A 21,560-nucleotide genomic window follows, 5' to 3' on the forward strand; every position below is an offset into this window, starting at 1 on the left:
AATGTCTCCTCATCTCGGTCCTAAATTTCCTACCCTGTATCCTGAGACTGTGATCCCTTGTTCTAGACTTCCCAGCCTGGGGAAACATCCTCCCCGCATCCAGTATGTCCAACCCCGTGAGAATTTTATACATTTCAATAAGATCCCCTCTCATTCTTCTCAACTCTAGTGAATACAGGCCTAGTCGAACCATTCTCTCCTCAAACAATAGTCCTGCCATTCCAGGAATCAGTCTGGTGAACCTTCGCTGCACTCCCTCTATGGCAAGTATATCCTTTCTTAGGTAAGGAGACCAAAACTGCACACAATACTCCAGGTGTGGTCTCAGCAAGGCCCTGTTCTGATATGGTTGAGGAGGATAAGTTTAAGCCAATAACATAGTCGCTGGGTCACAATCCTTGAACTCCCTCCCTAACAGCACTGTGGGAGTACCTTCACCACACGGTTGGCAGCGGTTCAACATGGCGGCTTTCCACCACCTTCTCCAGGGCAATTAGGGATGGCCAATAAATGCCGGCCTTGCCAGCGACGCCCATATCCCAGGAACAAATTTTAAAAACGTAACTGAGGCTTGGGGGTAACGTCCGACTTTGTGCGACCGTGTAAAATGGGTGATACTGATTCAGCCGCTCGTTGTACATATCTCCCGATTTTTATTTCCACTGAAGTTGGGGCCAGGGGTGAGGGGGTTGGGGAAGGACCAGGGGTCGGGAGCGGAAGTGATGGAGTGGGGGGGCATCAGGGGTGGCGATCGGTTCCTTCAATGCGGGGTCTTGAGGAACTCTCCTGGTTGGCAGGATTAGTTGCCTGCGATGGTACTCTCGCCTCTGGGTCAGAAGGTTGTGGGTTCAAGTCCCTCTCCAGGAACGTGAGGTCAAAAAATCCAGGCTGACACTCCAGTGCAGTGCTGAGGGAGTGCTGCACTGCCAGAGGTGCCGTCCTTCAGATGAGATGTTAAACCGAGACCCCATCTGCCCTTTCAGATGGACGTAAAAGATCCCATGACACTATTTCAAAGAAAAGCAGGGGAGTTATCCCCGGCGTCCTGGGGCCAATATTTATCCCTCAATCAGCCGTACAAAAAAATATAATATCTGGTCATTAGTACATTGCTGTTTGTGGGAGCTTGCTGTGCGCAAATTGTCTGTCGCATTTCCTACATTACAACAGTGACACTTCAAAAATACTTCATTGGCTGTAAATGCTTTGGGAGACGTCCGGTGGTCGTGAAAGGCCATTTCTTCGAAATAGTGCCATAGGATACACGTGCGGCAAACCAGTCCCACCCACCCCTTCCCTCAACGACTATCTGTCCCACCTGTGACAGAGTCTGTGGCTCTCGTGTTGGACTGTTCAGCTACCAAAGAACTCACTTCAGGAGTGGAAGCAAGTCTGCCTCGATTCCGAGGGACTGCCTATGATGATGACTCCCTCAGCACTGCACTGGAGTGTCAGCCTGGATTTTTTATCCTCAAGTTCCTGGCACTAGGAAAGGCACTATATAAATGCAAAGTGATTTTCCCTGAGGCAGCCAGTGCCAACGCTTGCTTCGGGTCTTCTTTGAACTTACCCAATATGGCGGTCAGCGCACTTCCAGTCAAAGATGCGCGCCGCTTCCTTACCTGCCATTTTGAGGCCTTAAGCCATGCAGGGCCTGTAAAACAGGCACTACTCGGTCCAATTTCTCAACCAGTGTCTTCTAACTGGTAAGATGCCAATAGTTTGTGGGCCGTGCTCCAGTTGTGTAAAGTATGCCTCCATGTTACTGAGCAGGTAAAGGTAGCAAAGGGACTAATAGAAGGAAGATACTGTGCTGTGCAGGGCCACCAGGCTTTCAAACTCTCCCCCCACCCCATTCCTTTCATGGACTCAGACCCAAAGATGCCTTGTGCCTTCTCCACAAAGTGCGACAAAGTTGGCAGGTCCATCGTGATTGCGCTCCTCCTGGTTATGCGGCTTCCTGTGGACACAACACGCAAGACATTTATTCGGTTGTGAGGAACCGGTAGGGTGTGACGCATCACCGCGGCAACCACCGGTAGCCCCGCCCTTTCCCTCGACACACACAGGCATCTGACAGGGTGGAACGGGAATTCCTAATCGCTGTACTCAGGCGAGTGGCCTTGGGCGTGAGTTCAGGGAGTGCATTAAAGTCCCAACCTTAAACCCCACATCCTCTGTGCGCACCAGTGGCTTCGTGCCCCCTCTAACAGGGGATCAGACTAAGGTTCCTCTCGCCTCCTCTCGTCTTCGCCTGGGCCCAGTGTTGTCCAATCCGTTAGCCACTGGCCACAACTCTTTTAGAGGAGACAAATAAACATTAGGTCAAGTGACCCCCGATCTGGGGGACACTCCAAACATTTCGCAAGGCCCTTTTTTTTAATTTTTTTGTTTTTTAAAAAATATTTTTTAGATTTTTTTTGTTTCTTTTTTTGGGCTCTAAAACCATAATTTACAAGTGCCCCCTATAAAAGGGGAGGGTGACACTAAAACCCGGCAATTAAAACAACTTAAACTTTAAAACATAAAATCAAATTAAAATTTGATTGCCGGCGGTGATGATGCACACCAGACCCTCCGGCGCCCACCTCTCGCGGAAGGCCGCGAGCGTACCGGTGGACACCGCGTGCTCCATCTCCAGGGACACCCTGGCGCGGATGTACGCGCGGAAGAGAGGCAGGCAGTCAGGCTGAACGACCCCCTCGACCGCCCGCTGCCTGGACCAGCTGATGGCCCCCTTGGCCGTGCCCAGGAGCAGTGCCACTGGCCACAAGTGGCTAATTGGGAAATCCAGATGTGGCTAATTACATTTCTGATCAGCAAAATTTTAAAATTGAGTAAACAACACCGTCAAAGGCCATGTGATCTCAATGCACATATTTGCACGGACTGAGCATGTAAACTTTAACCTATTAGTGCGCTTGTTGTTAAAATGTTGAGACGAAAAGCCAGAGAGTGCGAGTGTTTTTAGATCATTGGGAGTACTTTAATTCCTTGGTTACTGAATGTTCGTTGAGTAAATGTACACACGTGAAGTACATGTACCTGTACTGTGTGAGCGTATGTAAAGTGTTATCTATATACGCCTTTTGGATGAGACATTAAACTGAGGCCCCGTCTGCCCTCTCAGCTGGATGTAAAAGATCCCATGGCACTATTTCAAAGAAGAGCAGGGGAGTTATCCACGGTGTCCTGGCCAATATTTATTCTTCCAACAACATCACTAAAAAGATTATCTGCTCATTGTCACATTGCTGTTTGTGGGACCTTGCTGTGCGCAAATTGGCTGCTGCGTTTCCTACATTAACACAAGAATGACAACTTGTATTTATATACCGCCTTTAACATAGTGAAACATCCCAAGGCGCTTCACAGACGTATTATGAGATAAAAGATTTGACACCGAACCACATAAGGAGAAATTAGGGCAGGGTTTGGTCAAAGAGGTAGGTTTTAAGCAGCGTCTTGAAGGAGGAAAGAGAGGTAGAGAGGTTTAGGCAGGGAGTTCCAGAGCTTGGGGCCAACAGAAGGCACGGCCACCAATGGTTGAGTGATTAAAATCAGGGATGCTCAAGGGGGCAGAATTAGAGGAGCGCAGACATCTCGGGGGGCTGTGGGGTTGGAGGAGATTACAGAGATAGGGAGGGGCGAGGCCATGGAGGGATTTGAAAATAAGGATGAGAATTTCAAAAATACTTCATTGGTTGTAAAGTGCTTTTGGGCATCCTGAGGTTGTGAAAGGCGCTATATAAATCCAAGTCTTTCTTTTTACTAAACTGCAATCGTTCGCAAACCAATTTCTTACATTGACCTGAAAGAGGTGTCCAGTCCCCGGTTGCTTGGGCCTCACGCCAGTTTCAGGCGCACACCCTGGATGCCTACGGAGCCAGTCAAGCCAATATGCCGTGCAACGCATGTCCGGCGCCAAATGAGCGCGCGCACTCCACTCCGGGCCCCGTAAAACGGGCATGCTGCGAGCCAATTCCTAGTGAAGCTGTCAGCATACTAAACACGTGCCAAATGTAAAAGCACCTTACGCAGCACCGTCTGATGGAGAGATAATCACACAGCTGCAGTCAGCCGCTCTCCCCTAGCGTAAAAACATCTTCAGCTTCAAGGCGGCGTCTAAGTTCCTTTGACGAGCTTTGGCCTCGCACCTCACTGCCGGCTATCCATTATTCCCCGTGTAATTCATTTCAAACAAGCACTGTCTTTCTTCAAACTGACCTACTCGTCAGCTTCAGGTCAATTTCATGAATTGAAAATCGACCAGTCTGTTATCTCCCAGTGCACTCCAGCTGATTCAGAACCGGGTCCAACATGGAAGAGATCGCTGTGCACTAAAACTACCCGGCTTCTCGAAAGAAAAAATCAAATCAATTTGTGATGAAATAATTGTGCAAGTTTCGACATGAACTTTTAAAGAGCGCCTGAAAAAAGAATAACAGATTATGGAGCGTGTCACAGGGGCCTATATCTCATTCAGCGAACCAGTCAATTATTCGGCACAAATCTAGGTGTCAGCTGTGGCACAGTGAGAAGGTTGTGGGTTCACGTCCCACTCCAGAGACTTGAGCCCATAATCTAGGCTCACACTTCCAGTGCAGTGCTGAGGGAGTGCTGCACTGTCCGAGGTGCCGGCTTTCGTATGCGTCGTTAAACCGAGGCCTCGTTTGATCTCTCAGGTGGACGTAAGAGATGCCATGGCACTATTTCGAAGAAGAGCAGGGGAGTTATCCCCTGTGTCCTGGGAGTCCCTGTGCATGAAACACAAAAAGTGAATATGCAGGTACAGCAAGTAATCAGGAAGGCAAATGAAATGTTGACCTTTATTGCAAGAGGGATAGATTATAAAAGCAGGGAAGTCCTGCTACAACTGTACAGGGTATTTGAGAGACCATACCTAGAGTACTGCGTACAATTTTGGTCTCCGTATTTAAGGGGGGATAAACTTGCACTGGAGGCAGTTTGGAGAAGATACACTAGGTTGATTCGTGAGGTGAAGGGGTTGACATGAAGAAAGATTGAGCAGGTTGGACCTATACTCATTGGAGTTTAGAAGAATGAGAGGCGATCTTATTGAAACATATAAGATGCTGAGGGGGCTCGACAAGGTAGATACAGAGAGGATGTTGCCCCTCGTGGGGGAATCTAGAACTAGGGGGCATAGTTTAAGAATAAGGGGTCACCCATTTAGAACTGAGATGAGGAGGGTTCTCTCAGAGGGTTGTAAATCTGTGGAATTCTCTGCCCCAGGGAGCTATGGAGGCTGGGTCATTGAATATATTTAAGGTGGAGATAGACAGATTTTTGAATGATAAGGGAGTGAAGGGTTATGGGGAGTGGACAGGGAAGTGGAGCTGAGGCCAGGATCAGATCAACCATGATCTTATTAAATGGCGGAGCAGACTCGAGGGGCCAAATGGCCTACTCCTGCTCCTATTTCTTATGTTCTTATATGTCCTGGACAATGTTTATCCCTGAATCAACATCATTAAGAGGTGACCAGATTATTATCACTTTGATGTTTGTGGGAGCTTTCTGTGCGCAAATTGGCTGCCACGTTTCCCTACATTACAACAGTGACAATACTTCAAAAAGTAATTAATTGGCTGTAAAGTGCTTTGGGATGTCCGGAGATCGTGAAAGGCACTATATAAATGCAAATCTTTCTTTTTGTTCAGGTCCTTCCTGTGCCGCATAGCACAAAATAGCAAGTGGAATGTGTTATGTATGCAACACTATGTAACCAGCATTCTACCGCCATCAGAGGGCGTATCTGCTGGAATCCCAGCGTCCCTTGGGAGCACTGTATATAAGCAGGTCTCCCATGCTGTACTAGAACCCTGGAGTTAGAATAAAGAGACTAAGGTCACACTTACTCACGTCTACAGTACTCAGTTACATTGCTTTATTCGAAACATAACAACTGGCGACGCGATAACGAACCATCATGCGAAAATGCAGAGAATTGTTGGTATCCCTGCAGAAATTCTCAGAAGGGGACGATTGTGAGGCCTTCGTGGAGTGAGTCGACCAATGCTTCGTGGCCAACGAGCTAGAAGGGAGTGTGAACGCTGCCAAACGAAGGGCTATCCTCCTCACCGTCTGCGGGGAACAACCTATGGCCTCATGAAGAACCTTCTTGCTCCGGTGAAACCAAATTGTATGAAGAACTTTGTACGCTGGTCCGGGAGCACCTAAATCCGAAGGCAAGGTATCGATTTTATACATGTCAATGGTCTGAAGGCCAGGAAGTGGCGAGCTACGTCGCCGAACTAAGGCGCCTTGCAGGACATTGTGAATTCGATGGATTCCTGGAGCAAATGCTAAGAGACTTTGTTTTGCTTGGCATTGGCCATGAGGTTATCCTTCGCAAACTATTAACTGTTGAAACACCGAACCTGAGCAAAGCCATAACGATAGCCCAGGCATTTATGTCCACCAGCGATAACACCAAACAAATTTTGCAGCATAAAGATGCTCTGGCAAGTAATGTACACAAAGTAACGCGTTTTCAGGCAGGAATGCATATGGCAGAACATACACACCTGCAGCTGCACGACCTCAGATGACTCAGAATCCGCTATCAAGCGTGAATGCGAGGCATTTGACACTTTGTTGGTACTGCGGAGGTGATCATCGAGTCCATCAAACACTATGCGTGCAAAGGCTGTGGAACAATGGGACACCTCCAGCGAGTGTGCAGACGAGGTGCAAATCCTGCAAACCACCACATTGCAGAGGAAGACCAATCCATGGCAGATCAAACTGAACTAGAGACTCAAACCGAGGAGGCAAAAGTGTACGGGGTACACACCTTCACCACGAAATGTCCACCGATCATGTTATAAGTTGAACTGAACGGAATTCCAGTACCCAATGGAATTGGACACAGGCGCGAGTCAGTCCATCATGAGCAAAAAGGCCTTCGACAGGCTGTGGTGCAACAAGGCACAAAGGTCCAAGCTGAGACCTATTCATACCAAGCTGAGAACTTACACTAAAGAGCTGATCCCTGTAATTGGCAGTGCAGCAGTAAAAGTCTCCTATGATGGAGCAGTACATGAACTTCCACTATGGATTGTACCGGGAGATGGCCCCACAATGTTCGGCAGAAGCTGGCTAGGAAAAATCCGCTGGAACTGGGACGACATCCGAGCACTCTCGTCCGTCGACGACGCATCATATGCCCAGGTTTTGAGTAAGTTTCCGTCGTTGTTTGAGCCAGGCATCAGAAGTTTCTCAGGGGCGAAGGTGCAGATCCACTTGATTCCCGGTACACGACCCATCCACCACAAGACATGGGCGGTGCCATACATGATGAGAGAGAAACTGGAGATCGAGCTAGACAGGCTGCAATGAGAGGGCATCATCACGCTGGTGGAGTTCAACGAGTGGGCCAGTCCGATTGTTCCGGTTCTCAAGGGCGATGGCACGGTCAGAATTTGTGGGGACTATAAAGTAACGATTAACCGTTTTTCGCTGCAGGACCAGTACCCACTACCCAAGGCAGATGACCTATTTGCGACGCTGGCAAGAAGGAAGACGTTCACCAAGTTGGACCTGACCTCGGCCTACATGACGCAGGAGCTGGCAGAATCTTCGAAAGGCCTCAATGGTCTGTTCATTTACAATAGATGCCCTTTTGGAATTTGACCGGCTGAGGCTATTTTTCAAAGGAACATGGATAGCCTGCTAAAGTCGGTTCCGTGCACCGTGGTTTTCTAGGCCGACATATTGATCACAGGTCGGGACACCATCGAACACTTGCAGAGCCTGGAAGAGGTTCTAAGTCGGCTAGATCATGTGGGACTCAGGTTGAAATGCTCGAAGTGTGTTTTCCTGGCGCCAGAGGCTGAGTTCTTAGGGAGAAGAATCACGGCAGACGGCATCAGACCCACCGACGCCATCAAGAATGCACCGAGACCACAGAACGTGACGGAGCTGCGGTCGTTCCTGGGACTCCTCAATTATTTTGGTAATTTCCTACCCGGGTTAAGCACCTTGCTAGAACCTCTATACATGTTGCTACGCAAGGGAGATGATTGGGTATGGGGGAAATCACAAGAGACTGCTTTTGAGAAAGCCAGAAATCCGTTATGTTCAACAAACTGTTTGTTCTGTATGACCCATGTAAACGTTTAGAGCTAGCTTGCGATGTGTCTTCGTACGGGGTCGGGTGTGTGTACAACAAGCAAATGAATCGGGAACATTGCAACCGGCCGCTTATGCGTCCAGGAGTTTGTCCAAGGCCGAAAGGGCCGACAGCATGATTGAAAAAGAAGCTCTGGCATGCATTTTACAGGGTAAAAAAAATGCACCAGTATCTGTTTGGGCTTAACTTCGAGTTAGAAACTGACCATAAGCTGCTCATATCGTTATTCTCAGAGAGCAAAGGTATTAATACCAATGCCTCTGCTCGCATCCAAAGTTAGGCGCTCATGTTGTCTGCATATAACTATGTAATTCGCTACAGGCCAGGCACAGAGAACTGTGATGCTCTCAGTCGGCTACCATTGCCCACCACCGGGGTGGAAATGACACAGCCTGCAGACATGCTCTTGGTGATAGATGCATTTGAAAACAAAAAGTCACCCGTTACAGCCCGCCAGATCAGGACCTGGACCAGCCAGGATTCTTTACTGTCCCTTGTAAAAAAACTGTGTCCTCCATGGGAGCTGGTCCAGCATCCCAGCGGAGATGCATGAAGCGATCAAGCGTTCCAGCGGCGCAAAGGTGAAATGTCCATACAGGCAAACTGTCTTTTGTGGGGTAATCGTGTGGTTTTGCCCAAGAAAGGCAGGGAAATGTTCATACGCGACCTACACAGTACCCACCCAGGCAAAGTAATGATGAAAGCTATAGCCAGATCCCATGTGTGGTGGCCCGGCATCGACTCAGATTTGGAGTCTTGCGTGCGCCAATGCAACATTTGCTCTCAACTGAGCAATGCACCCAGGGAGGCACCGCTAAGTTTGTGGTCATGGCCCTCCAAACCGTGGTCTAGGATTCACGTTGACTTCGCTGGCCCGTTTCTAGGCAAAATGTTCTTGGTTATTGTGGATGCTTATTCAAAATGGATTGAGTGTGTAATAATGTCTATAAGCACGTCCACTACCACTATCGTAAACCTACAAGGCATGTTTGCCACTCACGGCCTGCCTGATGTCCTTGTCAGCGCTGAATTCAAGGAATTCATGACCCGCAATGGGATCAAGCATGTCACATCTGCCCCATTCAAGCCCGCATCTAACAGCCAGGCAGAACGGGCAGTCCAAACCATCAAGCAAAGCTTGAAACGCGTGTCGGAACGCCTCCTGCAGACCCGCCTGTCCCGAGTCCTGCTCAGTTACCGCACTAGACCCCACTCGCTCACCGGGGTTCCCCCTGCTGAACTGCTCATGAAAAGGGCACTCAAAACAAGGCTCTCTCTAGTCCACCCTGATCTCCATGATCAGGCAGCATCAACAAAGCATGTACCATGATCACGCAAATTTGTCACGCGATATTGAAGTCAATGACCCTGTATTTGTGCTCAACTATGGACATGGTCCCAAATGGCTTGCTGGTACTGTCATAGCCAAAGAAGAGAGTAAGGTGTTTCAGGTCAAACTCGCAAATGGACTAACTTGCAGAAAGCATTTGGACCAAACCAAACTGCGATTCACAGAGAGCTACGAGCAACCTGAAGAGGACACCACCAACTTCAACCCTTCGACACACACACAAGTGGCAACCGACATCACGGTTGACCACGAAGCTGAACTCACCATCTCCAGCAGCCCAGCAAGGCCAGCTGTGCAGCAGCCCAGCGAAGACCCAACAAGCTCACCTGCACCTGTGTTTGTACCGAGACGGTCGACTAGGGAGCGGAAAGCCCCAGATCGTCTCACCCTATAAATAAGTGTACTATTGACTTTGGGGGGGAGTGATGTTATGTATGCAACACTATGTAACCAGCATTCTACTGCCACCAGAGGGCGTATCTGTTGGAGTCCCAAGAAATCCCAGCATCCCTTGGGAGCACTGTATATAAGCAGGTCTCCCATGCTGTACCAGGGCTCTGGAGTTAGAATAAAGAGAATAAGGTCACACTGATTCACGTCTATAGTACTCAGTCACGTTGCTTTATTCGAGACATAACAGAATGAATGAATGAATGCTGGCACTCTTTCCCCCCACCTTCGGCTTTAATGTCACTGTACATCTTGACAGGGGCTCAAGAAACCCCCTCCCCCTAACTGACAAATCAAACCTCGTCCTTTAAAAAAAATAAAACCAGTTTTTAGGAACAGCCACACTGCTAATTGTGTTCAAATAAATAATTCAACGCGGGTTGTACTTCGTAATTAACTGGCTATTTGAATAATCAGTTCATCTTCTTACCATCCACTAACCACCCTTTCTGAACGGTCTCGCCTGGAGGTGCCAGGATATCAGATGGGAGGAGAGGAGGGTCAGTACAGCAACAAAAAAAGCAATAAGAAGGCACCTCCAGATTAATCTTTAATTTTCTAGCCATTGGACACAGTGGAGGCTCATGCGATGATTAGAGCAGAGCTTGGCTAAGAGCTCAGATGTGTTTTAAAGGGCGAACCCTCAGAAAATGTATACAAGAATTTCATTCTGAAGAATGTACTTGAGATATATCTTTGGTAAGGTATTGCATTGGCTACATTTCTCTATTTGATCCCCAGAAGGTGCAGACTGTTGTTGGAAGTACGGCCCCCATAGGCACAAACTGCCCTCCAGTACTCAAGTGTCCATTCTACATCTGTGAGCCTACACAGTGATTGTCACCAGGCTATTCCACCACGGGGACATCACACACAAACTTGATTCTGCTCTCACTTGACACTGGTACACATGTGATTTCCAGCAAGAATCACTGTTTACAGATCAATTGGGGGGCGGGGGGGGGGGTGAGGGGGGATCTTGGCTAATATTTTTCCACAGTAGCCCAGGGGCCAATTGTAGCAGTTGTCCCTCACCCCTCTGCAGACTGAGATCAATTACCTTGGCACAGAGCAAGGGATGGGTCCGGATGCGCAGCAGGACATTGGGCAATGGTTTACTCACTAGACCTCAACATAATAATAGTTTTAATTAGGGAAGAGCTGTTTGGTGGGGGAGGGGTGGTGAGAACGAAAGTTATCTACATTTTATGTAGAAACAAATGCACTTCATTCAGCTGGATTAGAATATAAAATAATAATTTTCTAACACAATGAAGCTGATTGTAGATATTATCATGGAGTAATCTTTTATTATCACTGTAAGCACCTGAAACTTGGTGGCAAGATCTAATGATGTCATCAGTGGCATGATGTAATGGTCTCATCATGTTGCATGATCTAATGATATCATCAGTTGAATGATATAATGATGTTATTAGTGGAATTATGTAATATCATCATGTGGAATGATATAATTACATCATCAAGTGGAATGATGTAATGACATCAGCAACAGCATGATGTAATGACATCATCATGTGGAACGATATAATTACATCATCATGTGGAATGATGTAATGACATCATCAAATGGAATTATGTAATGGCATCATCAGAAGCATGATGTAATGACATCATCATGTGGAATGATATTACATTATCATGTGGAAAGATGTAATAACATCATCATGTGAAATGATGCAATGATGTCATGTTGCATGATATTATGATGTCATGATGTCATCATATGGAATTATTTAATGAAGTTGTCATGCCTGTAATGACATCATCCTGCATCCTTTGTTGATGGTGTGTCAAATGCTCACATTGCATAGAAAACATAGAAACATAGAAAATAGGTGCAGGAGCAGGCCATTCAGCCCTTCTAGCCTGCACCGCCATTCAATGAGTTCATGGCTGAACATGAAACTTCAGTACCCCCTTCCTGCTTTCTCGCCATAACCCTTGATCCTCCGAGTAGTAAGGATTCTAACTCCCTTTTGAATATATTTAGTGAATTGGCCTCAACTACTTTCTGTGGTAGAGAATTCCACAGGTTCACCACTCTCTGGGTGAAGAAGTTTCTCCTCATCTCGGTCCTAAATGGCTTACCCCTTATCCTCAGACTGTGACCCCTGGTTCTGGACTTCCCCAACATTGGGAACATTCTTCCTGCATCTAACCTGTCTAAACCCGTCAGAATTTTAAACGTTTCTATGAGGTCCCCTCTCATTCTTCTGAACTCCAGTGAATACAAGCCCAGTTGATCCAGTCTTTCTTGATAGGTCAGTCCCGCCATCCCGGGAATCAGTCTGGTGAATCTTCGCTGCACTCCCTCAATAGCAAGAATGTCCTTCCTCAAGTTAGGAGACCAAAACTGTACACAATACTCCAGGTGTGGCCTCACCAAGGCCCTGTACAACTGTAGCAACACCTCCCTGCCCCTGTATTCAAATCCCCTCGCTATGAAGGCCAACATGCCATTTGCTTTCTTAACCGCCTGCTATACCTGCATGCTAACCTTCAATGACTGATGTACCATGACACCCAGGTCTCGTTGCACCTTCCCTTTTCCTAATCTGTCACCATTCAGATAATAGTCTGTCTCTCTGTTTTTACCACCAAAGTGGATAACCTCACATTTATCTACATTATACTTCATCTGCCATGCATTTTCCCACTCACCTAACCTATCCAAGTCACTCTGCAGCCTCATAGCATCCTCCTCGCAGCTCACACTGCCACTCAACTTAGTGTCATCCGCAAATTTGGAGATACTACATTTAATCCCCTCGTCCAAATCATTAATGTACAATGTAAACAGCTGGGGCGTACTATGAATTCCACGTAGAGAGAGGTCCTGTGGGAAGGAGGAAGGAAGGACAGTAGGAGTGTGTTTGAGTGTATGTGTATGTATTGGCACATGCAGCAGAGCCTGGTCTCCAGTCATCTTGGATCCCCTTGCCACTGGACCAAGACCTTGCTCTGTCAAGCCCGTGTGGTGGCTGGTGTGCAACGGCCACCCCACATTAAAGGAATTCACGCACAGGCATCTTTCACCATTTAAATTGAGTTCATCAGTCACCTGAGTACTTATTTTTAGTGTGGAAGCAAGTCATCTCGACCCCGAGGGACTGTCTATGATGATAATGTCAAATGTTCATCGCCAAGCCCGCCTACTTCCAATGCCGTAATATTGCTTGTCTCCGTCTCTGCTTCAATGCAACCCTCATCCATGTTTTTGTTAGCTCTAGACTTGACTATTCCAATGCTCTCGTGGCCAATCTCCCATCTTTCACCCTCCGTAAACTTGAGCTCATCCAATACTCTGCTGTCTGTAACCTAGTTTGCACCAAGTCCCATTCACCCATCACCCCTGTGCTCGCTACATTGGCTCTCAGTCCAGCAACATCTCAAATTTTAAAATTTTTATCCTTGTGTTCCCTTCATGGCCTTGCCCCACCCTATTTCTGTAACTTCCTCCAGCCCCACAACCTTCCAAGGTCTCTGCACTCCTCTAATTCTGGCCTCTTGTGCACCTCTGATTTCCTTTGCTCCATCATTGGCGGCCGTGCCTTCAGCTGTCTAGATCTTCGCCAACTCTCCAACTCTCTTTCCTCCTTTAAGACACTTTGAACAAGCTTTTGGTCACCTGTCCTACTATCTCCTTATGTGGTTCAGTGTCAGATTTTGTCTGATAACATCCCTGTGAAGCACAAGGAACATTTTAATACCACGTTCTAACCTACATAAATTAGAGACCATCCAAAACTCGGCAGCCCATGTCCTAACTCGCACCAAGTCTCGCTTACCTATCACCCCTGTGCTCGCTGGCCTACATTGGCTCCCGGTTAAGCAATACCTCAATTTCAAATTCTCATCCTTATTTTCAAATCCTTCCATGGCCTCGCCCCTCCCTACCTCTATAATCTCCTTTGGCTCCACAACCCCCCGAGATGTCTGTGCTCCTCTAATTCTGCCCTCCTGAGCATCCCGGATTATAATCGCTCAACCATTGGTGGCTGTGCCTTCTGTTGCCTAGGCCCCAAGCTCTGCAACTCGCTGCCTAAACCTCGCCACTTCTCTATCACTCTTTCCTCCTTCAAGACGCTCCTTAAAACCTCCCTCTTTGACCAAGCTTTTGGTCACCTGCACTAATTTCTACTTATGTGGCTGGGTGTCAAATTATTTTCATCTCATAATACTCCTGTGAAGCACCTTGGGACGTTTCGCTACATTAAAGGTGTTATATAAATACAAGTTGTTGTTAAAGGTGCTATATAAATGCAAGTTGTTGTTGTTGTTGTTAAAGGTGCTATATAAATGCAAGTTGCTGTGGCTGACGCCTGCGATGGCAACATTCCCCACCCTTTGCTGACAGACCTTGAGAAGTATATCGCCCTGCATGTTGTTCAAATACACTTAGTCTTAAAGTGGTAATGCTATCTTCTAACTACCGGGGCCCATAAATAATGACAACAAACGACTCCCGCTGCACATTGGCCACCCCGAGCGACGAAAATTCCTTGCAGATTTGCGGTACTCTGAGCATGTGGCCGGTAGGAGGAGAAAATAGTTCAGCTAGTTTGCAGACACTGGGAGTCTGGATAGGGCCAATTAGAGGGTTCCCAGCAAGTATTAGTTTAAAATTAAAAATCCACCTAACTCTCAATTATTTTTTTGTTTGTTCGAACCTTTTTCTAATGAGATCCGCGTGTTAATTTCGGGTCAGTTTCAGAAATTCTGAAAAGCACTGTCCATGTTTTGCCTTTTATGGCACTATTAGACTGCGGGGTGGGGGTGCTCAACAGAAAACTAGGTTGTGTACTTTTAAACACATCTCAGGTGGAAAGACCTTGTTGAGGGGGCACAGGCGGGTGCTAACTTTCACTATAATATGAGACAGCAAGATTTCCATATGTTCTGTAGTCAGTCAGACCCTCCCACCCCCTTCAAGGTCCCCCTTTCTCCTCCTCCACCTCTCTCTGATAGAAAGAGGCTGGACATTGCACTCGACAGCAACTCCTTTTCACTTGGACCTGCGAACTAAACTGAAGGAAGTATCTCTTATTTGTCATCGGGTGTTTTTTTTTTGTTAAAAATGTTTTGCTCAGCTGCTAGCTCTGGGAGGAAGGACTATTGGTGCAACTAATGTGCGGACTGCAGTGAACTGGCCTTGGGCGTTGGAACACGGGCAGCCCAAACCACTTGTTATATTGTGGCTCCGAGAGACAGCGAATCGATAGATAGATAGATGGTGAGTGTGAGAATGTGTACGGGTCGATTCTGTTTGTGTCGCCTCCTTCTTCTGCACATAACTCTCTTTTGCAGGGCTTGAGCTATGTATATATATATATATGTGTGTGTGTGAGTGAGGGGTGGGGGGGGGGGGAAACAATAGTGACATAATTATTCTGGCACTGGCGGAGCTGGAAAGGAACAGCTGTTTAGCAAGTCATGTGCATTACTTTGACTTATTCATATTCTGTGTTGCGCGCGCGCACACACACAGACATAAAGAGTGGAGTTCATTATTACCCCTCCCTCATTGCAAAAAGCCCAGTGTATGTCTGCAGGAATGGGGTTTTGCTGCTCGGTTGTAATCTGGCAGCAGTTTCCTTCAGGGAATGGAACAGTTTTGTGTTGGGCACAGCATTCATCAGAGAGCACACGATTGATGGTCTTGCCAATCCCACCCCCCACTAGACCCTCTACTCCCTGGGGGAGGAAAGGGGTCTGGGTCGCTGCTTGGGAAGAAGGAATTAGAACTTCCAAAGGTAATGGAATTCATGTTATTTTGTGAGAAAACAGTGTTTCTTTTGGTGGATGGGTTGGGGGTTGGGGGTTGGGGGGTGGGGGGGGAGGGATTAAAGCTGAACTGGGCTGTGGTTGGGGATTTTGGCACCAGAATTCAGCTTCCAAATATTTTCTTTTGGCTTCTGGCACTCGCTGTTAATGCAGAAAATTAGAGCACAAAGTAAATTGGACCTGCTTATTAATAATTTGTTTGGCACTGTTTGAGGTGATCTGTTATCTCAGATTGGCCTGGGGGAAAAGGGAGACATCTTTGGTTTAGATTTCTGAGCAATGTTTCTCACAAAGTGGGAATTTACAGATTTATTGATGTTCACAGTGAGTTTTATAATGGCAGGAGTGTTACACCGTACAATGCACAATGTAGTATTGTGCAGCCATGTTTAAGGTTGCCTGCCCCTTTAAGGCCGCACACTTTAATTGCTGCGCCACTTATTAAATCAGTTCGAGGTTATTTGTTAGTGAGAGGTTTGCCAATTGGGAGGTGCCTGTGAATATCTGACTGTGGGTCAGAAGAAGCTAGTATGAAATTACTGTCTTTCCTCCTCTTTATTGTACACAGGAAATAGGAGTAAGCCATACAACCCCTCGAACCTGCTCCCCCAGTCAATGAGGTCATGAGTGAACTTCTACCTCAACTCCACTTTCCTGCAATATCCCCATAATCTCTTGATTCCCTTAATATCCAAAAATCTATCGATCTCTGTCTTGAATATACTCAAAGACTGAGCATCCACAGCCCTCTAGGGTAGAGAATTCCAATGATTCACTACCCTCTGAGTGAAGAAATTTCTCCTCATCTCTGTCCTAAATGGCCGACCCCTTATTCAGAGACTGTGACCCCACTGGTTCTAGAGTCTCCAGCGAGGGGAAACATTCTCCCTGCATCTACCTTGTCAAGCTCTCGCAGAATCTTCTATATTTCAATGAGATCGCCTCCTTTTTCTAAACTTCCAGAGTATAGGCCCATTCTACTTCAGTTTCTCCTAATAGGACAGCCCTCTCATCTAGGAATCAATCTAGTGAATCTTCGTTGCACCCCCTCAAAGGCAAGTATATCCTTCCTTAGATAAGGAGACCAAAACTGTGCACAGTACTCAAGGTGTGGCATCATCAAAGCCCTATATAATTGTAGTAAAACTTCCTTACTCTTATACTCCAACCCCCTTCCAATAAAGGCTAATGCAGCATTTGCCTTCCTAATTGCTTGATGTGCCCACATGTTAATTTTCTGTGATTTGTGTACAAGGACCCCAAATTCCCCTGGATACTAACATTTACTAGTGTCTCATATAAAAAAAAAAATCAGGTTTTTCAATCTTCCTACCATCTGCCACCTTCCTTTCCAATCACTTAACTGGTCTATAATCCTTTGCAGCCCCTCTGTGCCCTCACAGCTTACTTTCCCACCCAGCTTTGTATAGTCAGCAAACTTGGATACATTACACTTGGTCCATTCATCTAAGTCATTGATATAGATTGTAAATAGCTGACTTCGGATCTCCGACACGGCAGGCGATCCCCAGGTGGGCAGAGGAAAGGTTTCAAGGACGCCATCAAAGCCGCCTTGATAAAGTGCAACAACCCCACCGGCACCTGGAGTCCCTGGCCCAAGACCGCCCTAAGTGGAGGAAGAGCATCCGGGAGGGCGCCGAGCACCTCGAGTCTTGTCGCCAAGAGCCTCGAGTCTCATCGCCAAGAGCATGTAGAAATCAAGCACAAGCAGCATGCAGCAAACCAGACTCCCCACCCACCCTTTCCTTCAACCACTGTCTGTCCCACCTGTGGCAGAGACTGTAATTCCTGTATTGGACTATATACAGTCACCTGAGAACTCGCTTTGAGTGGAAGCGAGTCTTTCTCGATTTCGAGGGCCTGCCTATGACATGGGAAATAGCTGAGGCTCAAGCACTGAACCTTGCGGCTCTCCTAGTTACAGCCTGCCAACCTTAAAATGACCCACTTATTCCTACTCACTCTTTCTTTTTTTCTGTCTGTTAACCAATCCTCAATCCATGCTAATATTTACCCCCAATCCCATGAGCCCTAATCTTGTGTAATAACTTCTTGTGTGTGGCACCTTTTTATCGAATGCCTTCTGAAAACCAAATATACTGCATCCACTGGTTCCCCTTTATCTACCATGCTAGTTACACCCTCCAAAATAAACTCTCTAATAGAGTTAGCAAACATGTTTTCCCTTTCATAAAAGCATGTTGACTCTGCCTAATCATGATTTTTCAAGTGCCCTGTTACCATCAGCCTAGGCAGTCCCTCGGAATCGAGGAAGACTTGCTTCCACTCTAAAAATGAGTTCTTAAGGTGACTGAACAGTCCAATGCAGGAATTACAATCTCTGTCACAGGCGGGACAGACAATAGTTGAAGGAAAGGGTGGGTGGGACTGATTTGCCGCACGATCCTTCCGCTGCCTGCACTTGGTTACCATGTGCTAATTAATAGATTCTAGCATTTTCTCTGCTACTGATGTCAGGCTAACTGGCCCAGAGTTCCCTGGTTTCTCTCCCTCCTTTCTTGTACCTCCTAGCATGTTCAAGTGTAATGGGTGTGGACTCTGTATATTTTTTTAGCACTTAATCTAAGCTGATACTTCAGCACAGCACTGAAGGAGTGCTGCGTTTTTGTAAAAGATAATTTGCCGTTCTGGTGGTTCAGGCTGATATTAAAGATCTAGTCGCACTATTCAAAGAAGAACAGAGAATTTTTCCAACATTTCTCACTTGAACAATAACACCCAAAAGAGATTAGCTGGTCATTAATCGCACTGTTGTTTGTGGGATCTTTGTGTGCAAAAAGCTGTCATGCTTGCCTACATAATAATAGTCATTAGTTATTTGTGAAACACTTTTATAATGTTTTTGAGATGTCATAGTGTTATCAATGCAAGATCTTTCTTTTTGGAGACGAGCATTATATCCTGTAATGCTATTACGGGGAAGTTGTGTCCCGAGAAGGTTACAAAGTCTACTTGTTGTTAAGTAAACACTGACTGAGTTCATAGAGGCAAATTAAGAGCATGCAGACATTCTGGCTCTGATGCTTTGTATTGCTGCAGACAGGTGTCCGCTGTGGCTCAGTGGGTAGTGCGCTCTCGCCTCTGAGTCTCAAGGCCATGGGTTCAAGTCCCACTCCAGGGATTTGAGCACATAAATCTAGACTGACACTCCCAGTGCAGTGCTGAACTGTCTGAGGTGCCGTCTTTCGGATGAGACGTTTAACCGAGGCCCCGTCTGCTCTGTCAAGTGGACGTAAAAGATCCCATGGCACTATTTCAAAGAAGAGCAGGGGAGTTCTCCCTGGTGTCCTGGCCAATATTTATCTCTCAATCAGCACAACAAAAGAAAAGATTATCTGGTCATTATCACATTGCTGTTTGTGAGAGCTTGCTGTGCACAAATTAGCTGCCGTATTTCCTACATTACAGTGACTACGCTTAAAGTATTTCATTGACTGTAAAGCACTTCAAGATGCCCGGTGGTTGTGAAAGGTGCTATATAAATGCAAGTCTTCTTTTTTTTTCCTGAGTTCTGTAATACTTTTTTTTTTATGAAGGGCATCACAAACGTGAGTATGATATAGGAACAGGAGGAGGCCATTCAGCCTCTCCAACCTGTTCTGCCATTCAATTAGACTATGGTTGATCTGTACCTCAACTCCATTTATCTGTCTTCGCTCCCATCCCTTTTATAGCCCTTACCTAACAAAGATCTCTCTCGGTTTTGAAGTTTTTAATTGTTCCCCAACCTCAACAGCTTTTTGAGGGGAGATGGTTCCATATTTCCATGATCACGTGTGTGAAGAACTGCTTCCTGACATCACCCCTGAATCTCTCATTTTAAGGTTAGGTCCTCTTGTTTTGGACCCCCCTCCCCTGCCCACCAGAGGAAGCTCTCGCTGTGGAGGCTGGGTCGTTGAATATATTTAAGGTGGAGATGGACTGATTTTTGAATGTTAAGGGTTATGGGGAGCGGGCAAGGAAGTGGAGGTGAGGCCAGGATCAGATCAGCCATAATCTTATGAAATGGCGGAACAGGCTCGAGGGGCCAAATGGACTACTATTTCTGATGTTCTTATGCTTTGATCATCTTAAAGAGCACCCCTTCTTCTTTACTCAATGAATACAAGCAATAAAGGAAATGTTAGATGCAAGGGTGTTTGTATTAAAGATAGCTATTACCAAATTACAAGCTTCATTCCTCCTGAGGTTGTAAGGATGCTGCTTTCCTTCCACTGTGTATTTGTTATGTAACTATGGTCACTGTTAGGGTTGCCAAACCTCCAGGAATGCCCTGGAGTCTCTAGTAATTAAACATTAATCTGATTGAATGCCGGAACAGGCTTGAGGGGCTAAATGGTCTCTTCCTGTCCCTATGTTGCAGGACACTGTCGTGATCATCGTGAGAGTGCGTGTGAATTTAGATTTCAGCAGAGGAGGACAAAGGGTTTAATTAGGAGGGGGAAAATAGAGTATGAGAGTAAGCTTGCAGAGGATCAGTCCAAGTCAGCATGGATTTATGAAAGGGAAAATCATGCTTAACAAATCTTCTAGAATTTTTTGAGGATGTAACTAATAGAGTGGACAAGGGTGAACCAGTGGATGTGGTGTATTTGGACTTTCAAAATGCTTTTGACAAAGTCCCACACAAGAGATTAGTGTGCAAAGTTAAAGCATGTATTGGGGGTAATGTATTGACGTGGATAGAGAACTGGTTGGCAGACAGGAAGCAAAGAGTGGGAATAAACAAGTCCTTTTCAGAATGGCAGGCAGTGACTAGCGGGGTACCGCAAGGTTCAGTGCTGGGACCCCAGCTATTTACAATATACATTAATGATTTAGACAAAGGAATTGAATGTAATATCTCCAAGTTTGCAGATGACACTAAACTGGGTGGCCGTTTGAGCTGTGAGGAGGATGCTAAGACGCTACAGGGTGACTTGGACAGGTTATTTGAGTGGGCAAATGCATGGCAGATGTAGTATAATGTGGATAAATGTGAGGTTATTCACTTTGGTGGCAAAAATAGGAAGGCAGAATATTATCTGAATGGTGACCAATTAGGAAAAAGGGAGGTGCAACGAGACCTGGGTGTTATGGTACATCAGTCATTGAAAGTTGGCATGCAGGTACAGCAGGTGGTGAAGAAGGCAAATGGCATGTTGGCCTTCATAGCGAGAGGATTTGAGTATAGGAGCAGGGAGGTCTTACTGCAGTTGTACAGGGCCTTGGTGAAGCCACAGCTTTAATATTGTGTACAGTTTTGGTCTCCTAATCTGAGGAAGGACATTCTTGCTATTGAGGGTGTGCAGCAAAGGTTCACCAGACTGATTCCCGGGATGGCAGGACTGACATATGAAGAAAGACTGGATTGATTAGGTTTATATTCACTGGAGTTTAGATGAATGAGAGGGGATCTTCTAGAAACATATAAAATTCTGATGGGATTGGACAGGTTAGATGCAAGAAGAATGTTCCCAATGTTGGGGAAGTCCAGAACCAGGGGTCACAGTCCAAGGATGAGGGGTAAGCCATTTAGGACCGAGATGAGGAGAAACTTCTTCACTGAGAATTGTGAACCTGTGGAATTCTCTACCACAGAAAGTTGTTGAGGCCAGTTCGTTAGATATATTCAAAAGGGAGTTAGATGTGGCCCTTGCAGCTAAAGGGATCAAGGGGTATGGAGAGAAAGCAGTAATGGGATACTGAAGTTGCATCATCAGCCATGATCATATTGAATGGTGGTGCAGGCTCGAATGGCTGACTTCTGCA

At 46.4% G+C, this 21,560-nt stretch overlaps 1 protein-coding gene across 2 annotated transcripts in view; it reads left to right on the plus strand.

The window, feature by feature from the left end:
- The first annotated feature begins 15,005 nt into the window (after positions 1-15,005).
- Positions 15,006-21,560, plus strand: part of lzts2a (leucine zipper, putative tumor suppressor 2a) — a 259,923-nt gene continuing 253,368 nt past the window's right edge. Inside the window, exon 1 of one of the 2 annotated variants that reach the window (XM_070876497.1) lies at positions 15,006-15,216. The gene's annotated coding sequence lies outside the window, so the exon portion shown is untranslated. Of the gene's footprint in view, positions 15,217-15,651; positions 15,737-21,560 lie in introns of those variants that run through there. The other variant, XM_070876498.1, reaches the window with a different exon arrangement.

The sequence above is a fragment of the Pristiophorus japonicus genome, chromosome 3 (assembly GCF_044704955.1).
Source record: "Pristiophorus japonicus isolate sPriJap1 chromosome 3, sPriJap1.hap1, whole genome shotgun sequence".
Classification (NCBI taxonomy): domain Eukaryota; kingdom Metazoa; phylum Chordata; class Chondrichthyes; family Pristiophoridae; genus Pristiophorus; species Pristiophorus japonicus.